General features: G+C 47.7%; 1 protein-coding gene across 1 annotated transcript in view; it reads left to right on the top strand.

Moving 5' to 3' along the window:
- LOC135897172 (leptin receptor gene-related protein) overlaps positions 1–15,068 on the top strand; it is a 416,125-nt gene that overhangs the window by 296,306 nt on the left and 104,751 nt on the right. The gene's annotated exons all lie outside the window — the stretch shown is intronic.

Below are 15,068 nucleotides of genomic sequence, written 5' to 3'. Positions count from 1 at the left end.
ACGACTGCCACTTAGAGCTTACCTTTGCAGGGTAAACGTAAGCGCCTGTATATTAACATTGCAGGGCAAAGGTAGTATACCGCCTTCACCAAGAACATTCAGTCGACCTCGGGCTGTTGTCTATCTTTGCAGGGCAAAGGTAGTATACCGCCTTTACCAAAAACATTCAGTAGACCTCGAGCTGTTTTCGATCGACTCACCTGACTTCGAGAGAAAATCTGAGTGCGAGTTCTCGACTGGCAAAATTGTTCAGTCATTTGAGTGGGTACAGCTTTTACTGCAGCTGAAGCGAATTTTTCAAACAACGTGCCACTCTCCAAACATGCTGCGTGCAGAAGGCGCAACACCGTTTTGCGCACGTGTTTATTCCTGAATATCACCACTAGCCCAACGCCACGTCGTTTTGCACAATTTCATAAAATTCTAAATTCTGTTTATTTTTTTCGAGGCTTGCACATGAGGGTGGCGACACCGTATAGAGTTACTTTACTGACTATACTGATACGATACTATAGTTGGTTATACTAACTCTATGGTCGCGCAGGACCACTTGGGAAAAAAGTAAAGGCTCTGATCTTGCCGAAAATCGCAGAATGCAGCATCAACGCGCTCACTCTCGGTTTTGGTCAAAATTGAAATATATCTCATTGTCGCGTTATTGCTGGCAGACTACTCAAAAATAATACCAGATATTTTGCTACTTAAATCATACATTTCCTGCTGGCTTTCTTTTTTCTTAGCACTCGTAGAGAGCACATCGTTCTGTTAGGGTGCAGAAATCTGGTTCAAGACCGCTCTTAGAGCTTGGGGTTCCGAAACTAAAATGATCACCTGCCTTGGCCCCGAGGCAAGTAGCGCCATCTTATACCGAAATCAGCTACCACTCTCCGAAAAGGCGTAGCGGCATGGCGTGGTCGGGTTTCGGTTTCGGAAAGCGGGTCTGCGCCAAGGCTTTCGTCCAGGAATGGGGAAGGGGGACGGTGGCAGTGTGTGCGTGAACGCGTGTGTGTGCCAAGAGCGTGACATCAAACCGCACACAGGCGTTTCGCCTACCCCCCCCCCCACGTGTCCCCCCCCCCCCCAATCCCCTCGTTCCCCCTGACGGGCCTTTTTGGCGCGCTGCACCAAGCGAGTTCGGTGAAGGACTACTCTTGCCGCTCGCGCGGCCGGACGGAATGGCGGTGGTCTGGCGTCAGCCCCCCTCCGAATCCCCCCCCCCCCTCGTGGGGGGAGGGGGGGTGTACGAAGCATGGCCACCTCGGACCACCCGCGTCGGGCCAGGCATCCTCCGGCGGACCGGTCACGGGCTTCCCTTTCCCCTCTCCAAAGCTCTCCCTCACCGCTTGTCGCGCCGCCGCTCGCCTGTCTTCATCGCGGGACCGATGCCGCCGCGGGGCGCATTGTTTTGGGACAGCCTCACTCACTTGCTGCCGGTGCCGCCCGCCCCCCTAGGCTGACGGTCGCGCCCCCTTCTGACGGGCCAGAGGCGTTTCAATTTGTCCGCAACGAAGAAGGGAAACAAGAAAGAGTTCGCGAATACTCCCGCGTGGCGTGATGCAGAGGCCAGCGGTTGTTTTCGAAAAAAAAAACCCACCGGCGCGCTCTGTAGTAAGTTCCGGCGATGCGAGCTGGTTGGCGCACTGTGTCTGAGCTCACCTGCCGAGACCGTTTTCGCACGGTGTGAACGCTTGCGAGCTCTGTTCACGGAAGAGTGAGCCTCGGCTCTCAGCTAGGGACGTCGCAAAAAAAATCTCAGAACATTTGCTGCTGCTGCTGGAGACACGATGTGTCCTCGCGGTCAGTGGCTTTCGCCGCGCCTGCTTAGTTTTTAAGCTGCTGTTCGCAGAGGATAAGCAGATTGAATCCGGTGGTCAGCGAGCGGATAACCATTTCAACATAAGGGCAAAAGAGCGGTTCTGATTTTTGTTCTTTTTTTTGGGGGGGGGGGGGTAGGGGAGCATGAGGCCGAAGTAAAGAATACAGTCGTTCTATTTTTCAAAACAAAGAAAGGCGGACATTGAACGTGGGACACAAGCTATGAAAAAGGTTGTTCACACAGTCGATAAATGTGGCTGTCATGCATACCACACACACACATATACGTATGTATATTATACTCTTTTCAAAAACGGCTCAAGTCTTTTTCTTTCTTTTTTTTCTAAACAATGCTGGAGGTGTCCAAGATAGGCACCGACTACATAGCCTGCAAAGCAGCCTGCTTCCTGTGTGAAACTGCTAATGGCCTGTGTCCCGTCAGAGGTTACCTTTTAGCCTTATGTTCTCCGTGTCCTTAGTTTACAATGACCTACCGCCGCACACACAAAGTAACTGTTAAGAGGCTTCGGTCTGGAGCAGCCCTTAATTAAGCAATCAGTCACCCGGGCATGCAACAGTCGACCACAGTGTCCCAAATGCCGAGCTCCTGTGGGGTCAATGGCCAAGAGGTTTGACGCATGCTTTGGTTGCGTCCTGGAACGGGTGTATTTATGCTGAGGATGCTGAGAAAGGTCGGAATGAAGCCAGGTGAACTGTAACCTGACCATTACAACCGTTGGGTGAAAGCTCTCAGAGACAGTGCCGCAGTTATTTCTCCATTACACGTGCCTTGGTGTGCAACACATATGAACTATAGGCTCAAACACTGGCTCGACCCGTAGGCTACAGCAGGTTTAAGCTATAAAATGTGTAAGTACAGGCAATAAACTGGAAAAAAAATATTACGTGATAAATATGGTTTATTGATAATCAAGAGGCAAATAATTGCGAAGAAACATGAAGTATGAATCAGCGTAAGATAATACATAAATGCAAAGCAACAACCGAATGACAATAACTACTAGGGGATGCGCGAATAATAATTTTTTTAATCGAATCAAATAGTGCCATAAGCGCGTGGAATTTTATGTTTAATTGTGCACAGTTGACGTTTCGAAATATTCGGAAACTACCCGCCCCCCGTCCAAGAAGAAAAAAAAAAGAACATTCGTTTTACGAAACTTGACTATTCGATTCGAATAGCGGAACGAATACGACATCATTCGGTTCGTCATCCGAAAGTTTCGATTATGCACGCACCCCTAATAATTAAAATATTTATAATTTAAAACACAATGCTACATACACTGCGCACCTTTGTATATTATTGTCTTCCCATTATACCTCGGGGGCAAAGTCCTCCGAACCGAAATAACACTAACAAAAAGAACTGCTACAGCAGCGGTGCCTGAAGGCCCGTTTCGATTAAATGAGGCAGTTTATAACGTTGACTGCTTCAACATTGGCATTTGCGCCGGTAGAAATGGAAGCTATTACGCGGGACTCCGGGCGAGTGATGCACTGTCGAGAAGCCTACCGCTCCGAACTCCCGGAAAGACTTGAACGAGCGTACGTTTTTTTTTTTTTTTGTACTTCTTCAGCAGTGTATACATCGTTGGCAAATGAGACAACCACCAAAACCGCCGGTGTGCACAAACGTCGTCCACTTATTAAGAAGACGAGATTGGTTCAAGCGCGATCGGGCGTATCACGCTGCCCCGGGATAACCTGTATATCTGCCCGGCTCGAGTAAACTAGACTAAAAAAAAAAAAAAAGCTTCGCGTTGCGAAGGGACGCCCGATGTTCGACCTGCGAGCTTGTGTGTACACTCCTGCCTTCCAGGCGTTGTCGTTTGTCGGAGATGGGCGCGCGCGAGAAGTCCGCCGTTATAAAAGAGAGAGAGAGGGGGGGGTGGGGGAGGGTACTACCGCTCTCGGCGAGAACATTGTCGATAACCGATCGCAGTCTTATCGCGAGTTCGTAATTAGAACGACTTGCTCACCGGAATTATTCAGTCGTGACTGTCCGAGAGGAGCATCTCCTTCGCGGAATATATAGTTTACACGGTGGAGTGGCCGCCAGCGAGTGACCAAGTTTCTTTTCATGTATTTTCTTTTTCTTTTTTTTTTTTTGGTTGGTGGGCGTGATTTCGAACGACGCCTCTCGGCTATATATAGGTCTTCCGAAGTCTGTCGAAGGCAAACACACGGTTGATCGGTCTTACAGATAAGTCGCAAGCTTTCCACTTTACCGGAGGCGACAGTCGTTTATGAGGGTCCGTCGAGGTTCTTGTGCAGCCTCTATATGCATGCGAATAATGCGACAGACATTGCGTGTACCGGAGAACAAGAAGAAAGGTGGACCGGTGCTGCAAGTGTAAAAAGTGTTCAGGTGAACCTCGCAATAAAACGACACGAGCTTGTTACGTGGACGAGGAGGGAGAGGATATACAGTTCATTAGTTCCAATGAACATTAGTTCTAATGAACAATTCCAATTAACATTAGTTCCAATAGATACGCAGGACCCAGTCCGTGTTATAACACTGCAGAGTTATGTTTTCTAGCCCGGGCCCGAGCCCGAAGGTGCAATGCGCTTCCTCGCCCGAGCCCTGCCCCGCAGCTTCAAAACCTGGCCCCGCAGCTTCAAAATCTGGCCCGTAGCTTCAAAACCTGGCCCGCACGCAACCCAGGCTCGAGTCTTTCGAACCCTTACCCGACCAAGCCCGGGTTCTGCCGGTTAGCCCTTGAGCCTATAGACAATCGAAACATGGTCCATTTTTCGGTTCTCGTGAAGATATCAGCCACACATAAACATTTTGCTGTAACTACAGATTTGACATTGTCAAGTTTTCCACTGGAGTTGTTGCTGACAAGTGAACAAATAAAAAAGAAAGAAAGAAATACATACACCGGCACTGTGTGCTTGTGCGTTACGGTGTGATATCGACGCCCGTACTGCACATGTCAACTAGTTGTGCACATATGTACAGCGAAGGCACATGTGACCATAATCTTGCAGGACACTTTTAGAAAACTCTGCAATGCACAACACGTTGGATGCGTTGAGCGAACGTACAACATCCCCGTTATGAGCGTAAGGCACTTCGAAACCTTGTTGCGATTCAGCTACTGCCAAAGGTCCCGCTGAAACATGTCAAACCCTCCAGATGTTCTCGTGGATCGTGTAAAAATGTGCTAAGTTAAGAAGTTCGGTAAAAGAATCGTTATCAGCTGCATGTCGTGCGCATTTATTTCACTAAGCAAGTCTGAAATCGTCTAGACATAGCCGAAAATCCGCTGTAATGGCAACACTGTATATAGGACACCCACGCTAATTATCATCGAAGAGCCGCGTGCCAGGTTGGTATACCAAGTGTTCCTTTATTTACTGTAACAACATTTTTAAAATATTGCCTAAGCATATAGTATAATTCCGTTCATTGAAGCTGGACAACTCAAAGAGGTGAAACGTGGCATAAAAATAGATGAATTATCATTAGCAAGATTTCACTAATTATCTTCTGGCTATAACCACTGTGGGGCCAATATATTAATTAACGGAATGAAGCCGATGAGTTCGCAAGGCATATTGACTAAGAAGAAATTCTATTGCCGGCCTGTATCAACATATTACTTTTTTCAAAATGTTGGACAGGATACATCGGCATTCGAGTTAAATTCGTCTTGCACTGTTTAAAAAACCATCTCGCCTAAAACACAAAGTTGGTGTAACAACAGTACGTTTAGCGTCAAGTTTTGCTAGTTCTTTTCAAAAGTATAGTTCTAAGTAGACGTGCCTTCCGAACTTGTGACCGGCTTCAATTCATCAATTGCAACGTGCACCCGAAAGTGAACCGTTATAAGGAGTTAACAAAAGTTTGCTAATTATCCAAGTGATTAGGGAGATTTCCCGCACAATTAGTTGTCGCCTCCCTGAGAAACCTATACCTCACGCAGATTAATCGTTTTATCTCCCACAGGCAATCTTTTCTTTTTAATTTTATCAAGATTAAGAAAACACCTAGCGCCGTATTCACAAAGCTTCTCGTTCGTAAGTGCTCTTTGGACTTGCTGGCCCACTCCGCTAATAATATGAAGAGCATCAGGATTGGCTGGAATTCGCTCTTACGAACAATTCTAGCCTAAGAACTTCTTGTAAATACAGCCCCCCACCCCACCCCTGGTCTACAAAAGCGCGATATACCCACTACAAGACTCAAAAATTGTCAATAATATCTGAACTGACCTCCTCTTTTGTCTCTCTCCCGCCTTGATGGATCCACTTCCTGGGGGCGGAAACTTTTTATGGTTATTTTAACAAACGTTTTAACAACAACTTACGCCAGGAGGTAAGCACAAAGAACCAATACATGGCGCGTTGCGGGTTCAAGTCGAAGGGGTGTCGGCGCCACCAGATGGTGAGTATTGCAAATGACATGCCGTTTAACCGGCAACAAAGTCGTATAGCCTCTTGTGTGAGCTACTTAGGTGTTACCGTTTCGTAATCAAGCATTCTGGGGCCGTATCAATAGCGCCTTAATTAACGAAGGACCTAATAAAGAAACGGAAAGATCTCCAGATATCAGGCTGAATTGGCTGAGCTGTCAAACCTGATAGGCAAGAAGAAAGTGATATTCAAAATTATAGCATCGGAATAATTGAGGAAGCATTGAAAAATTGGGCAGGCATGAAATCTGTGAGAAGGAAATTTGGCATGCAGTTTGAGATTAGGGACTTGACCTCGCTGTTATTTTGTGGCCCAGTTTAGGCGACTACAGCAAAGCGTAGGACGAGCCCACACCTGCTGTATCGGCCAATAACCGGAAATGAGGGACGCATATGGGTTCCGCGAAGAGGGGACGGGGGCAGCACTCACGCGAGAAGAGAAAGCGGATTAGTGGCTGCACCGTAGAAAAGGCACTAGAACGGCACCCCCGCTCGGAACAAAAGGGTACAAGGGCCGAGCTGTAGGGGAGCGTTCGGGGAGACGAGCGTGAAGATGAAAGAAGGGGGGTGCTTGAGGTCACCGCCACCGCTGATGCCCACGCGCTCCCCAAACGTCCCGTCACGGAATTTGGGCGACGCGACGCTGCCCAGCCGCTTTGACGTTTGCCACCCGCGTGAGCCTGCTAAGGATTCCCGTGAAAATGGCGGATAGCTTTATCACTTATGGCCGAGGAATGCTTTTATGTGCTATTGCCATAGGGTCCCAATTATGGTGTTTGTATTTCAAGCGAACCGGCACACAGCTGCACGGGAGATTTCTCAGTACTGGCAGGGTAGCCCGCTGTCCGGCGGATATGGAGTTAATAATCCGCGATTTCACGGAACATTCTCGGCAGCTTGTATGGCGGCCGGTTGCAGGTGAAAAGAGGGAAGACATCAGGGGCCGATACTCGCAGTCCAACGTAGGGGAGAGGGATGTGGCACGTGTCTTTGAGAAATCCTATCCCCTGGCGTGGTCTAAAGAGTGCCACTGTTTCCACCAATGCCGTGTGCGGCACGAAAGTGGTTGTGCTATTGGTTACAATGATGTGAACTCGCACGTGTGATTGGCTGGTTTGCGAATCCTTTGTACAACTGAGGGCTTAAAAAGTCATGTTTTGTTGTGTGGTGGAGAGCGGAGCTTCGGGCTTGGACCCGGACAGACGCTTCGGCGTTTGAATAAAACGTCACTTCGTCGGACAACGGCTCTTCCTTCGCGCTGCCACCGTGCACTCGAATCATTGAGGGGCGCCGACTTCGGACCTTCAACACCTTCCCTCCTTGACTAGCATTGAAGCTACAAGAGGACAAGGGAAAGGAAATTAACTCATAGGAAAGAGCACGACGTATATGCAATGAAAGGCAAGCAGGGTAATGTCATCAGCAATTTCTATGACTAGTAAAAGAAGCAGACGACTTCTATACAGAAGTGTACAGTACCCAGAGCAGCCACGCATAGCCACGCAAGTAGTGACGAACAGGATGTGTCTCATGTGTAACTAGCGATAATAGGTAAGAATAGGTAGATAATAGGCAAGACATGCTCCGGGGAAAAGCAGCAGGAGAAACGAAGATTAAATAATAGTCGATCATGATCAAAGATGGAGGGGTTATTATACTAGAATAATTTGCAACCCATTATTCGCAATGCCTCAGGCGTTCAGGGTACCAGAGAATTGCAAGAACGCCATCACCATACCAACCCTTAACAAGGGAGACGTTAAAGAACTGAATAATTATAGGCTTATTAGCTTGCTTTCAGGATTGTACAAAATATTCACCAAGGTAATTCCTAACAGAATCAGTGCAGCTCTTGACTTCAGGCAACCCAAAAGATAGGCGGGCTTTAAGAAGGCGTATTTGACAATGGATCATATCCACGCCATCAATCAGGTAATTGAGACATCTGAGGAGTAAAACCAATCAATAAGGCTTTCATAGTTTACGAAATACGTTTGATTCAGTAGAGATACCAGCAGTCAAGGAGTACAGGAGAGCACACGTGCATTTATTTGCAAAAATGTATAAAGATTCCACAGCTACCTCGATTCTTCACAAGAAAAGCGGAAAAATACCGAACGCGAAATCAGTCCGGCAAGGGGACACAGTCTCTGCAATGCTAATATTCGCTGCAAGCCTAGAAGTATTCAAGTTATCATGGACTGGGGGAAGGATTAGGAGTGAGGATCAACGACGAATATCTCAACAACCTTGCTATCTACAGATGACACTTACCTCTTCAACAACGCTGGAAATGACTTGCAACAAATAAGTTGAGAACCTTACAGCCGAATTTCGCTGTGCATTTCTCATTGTACTGTCGCACTTCAGGGTTGCGGGCGTTTCTCGGAGCTCAAGCCCGTCACGTCTTGCGATTCAACACGTTCAATTTAATGCTGACTTAAAACTCCCACTCGCCCTGCACACGATCCGTCATGGCGGCTGAGGGCCGCGCTTGTCTCTGAAATACGCAGCGCGTGTCTCTTGTCGTAATGCGCCATTCTGCCTTGCTGGCTCGTCAATGCCTCATGTGTACGCCGATTCCCACAGTGTGCGGGACCTTCACAATTTTAGTGCGCTGCTCTTAGGCAGCCGTTGCTGCGGCGAGCGCCGGCGTCCCTCGGCGTAACCGAGTGAACGAGCACTGCGATGGATCAAAGAGCAAACGCAGTAGGCAGCAGGGAATGAAAGACGGCGATAGCGAAAAGAGCGCGAGGAGGAAAACGAAGAGGGGGAGGGGGATTGCGAAAGCGTGAGAAGCAAAGTGTGGTGCCGAGCAAGACGGGCTTTGCGGCGACGATGGCTACGGGATGGCGCCAGAGTAAGAATACGCGCCAAGAATACATTTTTGTTATAGTTGCTGCGATGTCTGTTGACTTCGTGTGGTGGCAATCGACAATAAATCGTGACCCTCTGTCCCCTTTAATCTTTTCGCCTATATCGCAGGGGGTATACTTTAATGAGAAACCTACTGACAGACAACGGCACGCACACTTCTAGGTGCTCATTGCTTGGCTCATTTGGCTCAAGTGTATATTAAAAGCATACTTCAGAATCATCACCATTATCGTCGCCACGACCCTATGCTCAAACCCATTGGAGGAGGGAGGGCTTACAGGTGTTCTCTTGCCAGCTAGGGCTTTTCCAGAGATTCCCAGCTATCGCTGTACAGCATCAGCCGAGTCGCCGGCGTTGGGATTAGATGGAATGATAAACTAATCGGCCGATTGAAAGTGGTAATCACAAGTACAAAGTTGTGATTAACTGAACCTGAACCGGAACAAACACCTCCATGGTAACCTAACGAGAAGTCTTTCTCGGCTTCTTGTATGTATATTTTTTGTCTCTTATATTGCTTTTTGATTGAAACTTTCAGTTAACATCGTATAGTGCCCTTGCTATTAGCACTTGCCATTGTTACAGTTACACTGCACGTCGTAACAGATAACTTCATTTCTTAATATATGTTGCCAATTTATTCTTTCTACAACACATTTATCGTTATAAGAGGTCCCCGTACAGTCTCAGACTATGGAACCTCCTCCTGTATATAACATCCATCACAATATGTTTGACTCTACTGCACCAGTGGAATGTGAATCTGAAACCGATTATTCGCAAAGCCGACCGCGCAATCGCACAGCGCGAGTCTGAAAGAATCGTCTGTTTTAAGGCCAATTAATATATCTGTAGGAAGCGGAGCGTCTTACGCACCAATTGACAAAGCTGTTTGTAAAGAGCGGGCCGGTACCAGTTGTGAAGCATCAACATATGTAAGTACAACAAAATATTCGGACACAAGAAAGCGACAAGCGAGAAAGCCAGTTGAAGTTGCGCAAGTAAACGCGCTCATGGATGCTTTAGACCTCTAACTGATGACACATTGATAAATATCGAGCGACAAAATCGCAGTCGATCTCGAGTCCGAACTGCAGTTTTGTCCATCCTGGCACCCTAGCTCTGAAATACAAAAGGCAGCAAATATGCGTATCGTCACATATAGACACGTGTGATAACTAGTAACAATTTATGCTTTACCTCTTTAGACTAATTTCAGGCATAACGATTAGGTATGAAGCTGGGATTCACTAAAGAGAGCACCTGCGAATGCGGCATTCAGGCGAGCAGATCCACGACGCCCGATGTCCTCCTGACGCCTTCATCCTCCATACCTAATTCAGCAGAACGTCTCTTTATAAAGGTTCGAACATTCGTAGTCGTTTTTGACATCTGTATTGAGAGGTCGCTACCGCTATCTCAATGAAATCAACGGTTTTTAGTGCGTAATAGCGTGAACGCGGTTCGCGTCGAGGAACCAGCAGGATATGTGCAGTATACAGTAACAGCCTTTGTCTACGTGCGCTCGGCATCATCCATTAGGCGGCTGACAGCTGCGCGCCGCGCACAGCCATCGAGCGAAGGACAGAAGCCTGGGACGCTCTCCAACCGCATTTCAGAGGCTCCCTGCGGTTGAGAATGCGCCTCCAAAGTGCCTCCCCCCCTCCAACCCCCTGGTTACTATAACAACAAAGCTCCACATGAAAAAAAAAAAAATATCGCGGTGGTATGATGTGGTGCTCAGTCCAACTTCCAAAGGGCTCTACCGCCACTTGGCGAACCGCTATTTTTCGAAGCGCAGAACAATGGTCCCTTCAGTGCGGGCAACAACTTGCAACAAACCGTGCACTCGGGGCCTATTCTCGCTGCAGAATGTTGCTGGTAGGCATGCAAAGTCCGGCCCTTCTCCCAAACACTGTGCACGCATCCTCTTTTGGTCGGCGAAGAGCGACATCAAAGCTTACATCGCAGGCGGAGTTGCTTCATTCCGACCAATAAAGCGCTCGTATACAGTCGTTCACACTTCATTCTATAGAGCGCTGAATCGGTGCTCTGCGACGCGAGGAAATCGATGTCCGTGGGCTGCTGGGATACGCGGGAAAGGCTACGTTAGAGAGACCAGCGAAAGTGACAAGGTCTCGCGAAAGAAACCTGCAGTGTGCAGATACCCGGAACGTACTAGCATCAACAATGACATTATATATACTCTTTATTATTAATTAAGTAAATATGGGGTTTTACGTGCCAAGACCACTTTCAGATTATGAGGCACGCCGTAGCGGGAGGCTCCGAAAAATTTCGACCACCTGGGGTTCTTTAACCTGCACCTAAATCTAAGTACGCGGGTGTTTTCGCATTTCGGCCCCATCGAAATGCGGCCGCCGTGGCCTGGCTTCGCACCCGCAACCTCATGCTCAGTAGCCCAACACCATAGCCACTGAGCAACCGCGGCGGGTACATACTCCTTTATTTGCTCACCAGCCACGCGCTCGAGCAGTGGCGGACGTTTTTATACACCACCCAGCACGCACAGGCCGAGCGCCAGCGTGGGCGTCACAGGACCACCTTCGACAATGTGTACTTATATATAGCCAAGTATACGTGTGCGCCTCTGATAGTGGAAGGTCGCCTGGGTCACGACAGTTTCCTTGTTGCGGCAAGCGCCAAGCGGTTTCTTATTGGCAGCCGCGTATAGCACAGGCCACCACGACCAGCGATGCCCTCTGTGCAACGAAAACAGCCGCTTGCAAGTATAGCGAGCGATACATCACGCGTAACTATAAGACGTGTCGTCGCTTTGCATGTTGGCCGATGTTGAAGGTCGCTTGGCGTGATGCGGTGTATCGTCGGTAAAATGGACCAGCCAGATCGTCAACTCGATATAGCGAGGAGAACGAGCCACGGATGCCGCGCGCGGCCCACCTGGCAAAACATGCTGAAAACAAGTTGTCTCAGACGAGTCGCCTATATGTGTACGGCAAACAAGAGAGACAAATGCGCAACTCTCAACGCACCGCTCCCACGTTCTATATTTATACGCGTTTCTTGGAGCATAGCTGTTTGAGTGAGCAATTTTCACGGTCGCGTCGATTCTCGAGCGCCAAAGCGGCAGTGCATGCGCTATATGAAGTGCAGCGGTTAGAATTTCGTAACCACAGCACGTTCGCGTTCGAACGCATGTTCCAGCGCTCGAACGCGAGTCAGGTATACACTTAAACATGAACGCGATAAAGACGGGGCGAGTCAGCTGGTCACACCGGTCGTCGTGTTCATGTGAACGCGAGTGGGTTGGGTTGAGCGAGCAGCGAGCAGCCCGTCTGCAAGGGGTGGATTGGCTGTCCCCCAACCCGCTTGGCAAAATTTATTTATTTCTTTATTTATTTATTTATTCTATATACCCTCAAATACTAAGGCATCGTAGGGGGAGGAGGTTACAGCCTCTCAGACACCAACTGCACAAATATGGCAAGGTATACAATAGAAATATACATTAGAGCAAGATGATGCACAAAAAAAAAAAACTTATCAAAGGTCAAAATAGAACAAGAAAAATAGCACACACTGGTCGGGCGACTCTCTCCCCGGACACCGAGATGCTCCTCTCACACACAACGAAATCACTAAATTCTTTTACTTAGAGAGAAGGGTTTTCCCCCCGCCTCACTCCAAGTTAAGCAGGCCGCAGGCGGTCACACTAAGACTTCTGCAAACGAACTCGTACTCAAATCCGGCGTCCCTTAATAGCATATAGCCAGAGATTTATCCGAATTGTTCTTGCGTGGCCTGTGGTGAGGTAGCTACGTTGCCTCATATGCTCTGGGAGTGCGGGTCGCTGGGCCCGAAGTTCACCAAGGAAGAGTGGGACGCCCTCCTGCGAAGTCCCGTCTTTGAGGATCAAATCCTGGCCGTCCAGCGCGCCCGCGATCGGGCCGGCAGACTAGATCTGTCAGTCCCGTCGTGGGATTAGCCAGGTGCCCGTTTTATCGCGCTTTGCTGGACCAAATAAAAGTTTATTCAATCACTCACTCACTCACTCACTCACAGGGCAATAAACAATCCAAAGAGTAAACCGGAAAGCACATATACTAGCAAGACACGGTAATGTGGTACATCGATTGCAATGTAAGAAAAAAAATCACCAACCAAGACCTCTGTACAGATGGTTAACCACCGAAGCAGAAACATGAGGCCCGGGGATTTATCACTGGTTTAAACCTGACGGTTCACTATATATATATATATATATAACAGCTAGTTTGTCTCGTGGTTTGAGCAGGATAGGAGGGCGACTTCTGGATTGACTATAGGCTTTGCTATAGTTTCGATTTATAGGAGGCACTGGTGCACGTATCAGAGCAAAAGCATCGCCCTTACTGCTCGACTCGGTGAGTGAATTAGACCGAGGTCGAGCTCGCGGCGACAAAATTATCAAACGGCGCTCTGAAAATTGTCCGAAATTTCGCTCGTTCTTATTTCGGTCGTCTATGGCGGTCGTCTATGGCGGTCGTCTATGGCGGGCGAGTGGCGGTGGCACCAATCAGTCCGGCCTTCACGTGCTATTCAATAAATACATATAAATTGTTTGCTTGCTTGAGTCTTTGCCACTGCTCTTTAAGGACAACATTGTCCGTTGAAAACAAGTGTCACAAAATAAAAATAAGATTATGGCTTTTTTTTTAGAGAAGACTTTAGAGTTCGCTTCTGTGGTTTTGTTTTACTCAGTTGCGAAAATCTTGGTTCCGATTAACGAGAGTATTTTTTTTTTTTGCATTATCCAAATACCAAATCAATCTGTGTAGATGCTGTTGTTCTGTTTAGGCGATTTCCGTGTGCCGCGACTCTACTGTAATTAGCTACGATAAAACAAGTGACAGTATTCTGAACAATGCAACCGCATTATTCAGTTAGGATTCCAAATAGCAGCGGTGTATTCAGATTTACAGCGAACAAGGATTTCGTATAGAAGCAGTTCTAGAGAGGTTGGGGCTTTACTGAACGTTTCGACGTAGGCATCCTAATATTCGATTAGCACTATTAACTATCATTTTGATGTGAGTATTCTCGGTTAAATCAGAGGTTAGAGTGACGCCAATATATCGACGACACGAAACACGAAGGACATGTTTTCCTTTCCGCAAATTATCGTTCAGCAAACAGCAACTGGCCCAACAAACATCTTTGTTGAAACATATTTCTAGTTCATTGCCTCCCGTGCCATCGTCCATGTTTCTTCCTTTTGTGTGTGTCTTAGTTTGCGGCAAAAACATGTCCTTCAGTTAACACAAACTAGGGCAACAAACAGTTCTGTTGAAACACGAAACATGTTCAAGAGACATATATAGTTAGAGAGAGAAACGACAGGGAGGTTAGCCAGAGATTATCTCCGGTTGGCTACCCTGAACCGGGGAAGAGGCAAAAGGATGCGATAGATGAGAGAAAAGAAACGAAAAAAAGGGAAAAGAACACACACACGCACACACACGCACACGCACACACGCACACATGCACACACACGCACACACCCATACAATACAGAACTGTTTCTGTGAGCGCTGTCAAGAAAAGTACTGCTAAGTTTACGGGATGGATGTCATTAATGTTTGTGAGAGGCACGCACTAGTTTGCACTTGTTCATGCTTAATTCCATTAGCCATTTTTCACATGAGTCTGTTAAAGAATTTAGGTCCAACCGTACAAATCTCTCCGATACACAACACATCCGTCAGCCTAAAGATGCACGAGATATGTCTGAAAAGTAGCAGGACTGGTGTCACAAACAATTTATTTTTGCGCCATACAGCAAACTGTGTGGTATCCTCTTCAAAGTGATCCCCCTTCAGTTCAGCTTGTTGAAGGCCTCCCCGCTTCTTGGGTCATCTTGCGCTTCCATAGAGTGCCTGTTTGAACTCGTGCGCCATTCAAATCCAC

This window comes from Dermacentor albipictus, chromosome 9 (genome assembly GCF_038994185.2).
Source record: "Dermacentor albipictus isolate Rhodes 1998 colony chromosome 9, USDA_Dalb.pri_finalv2, whole genome shotgun sequence".
Lineage (NCBI taxonomy): Eukaryota > Metazoa > Arthropoda > Arachnida > Ixodida > Ixodidae > Dermacentor > Dermacentor albipictus.
This window is presented reverse-complemented; position numbering and strand designations above follow the sequence as displayed.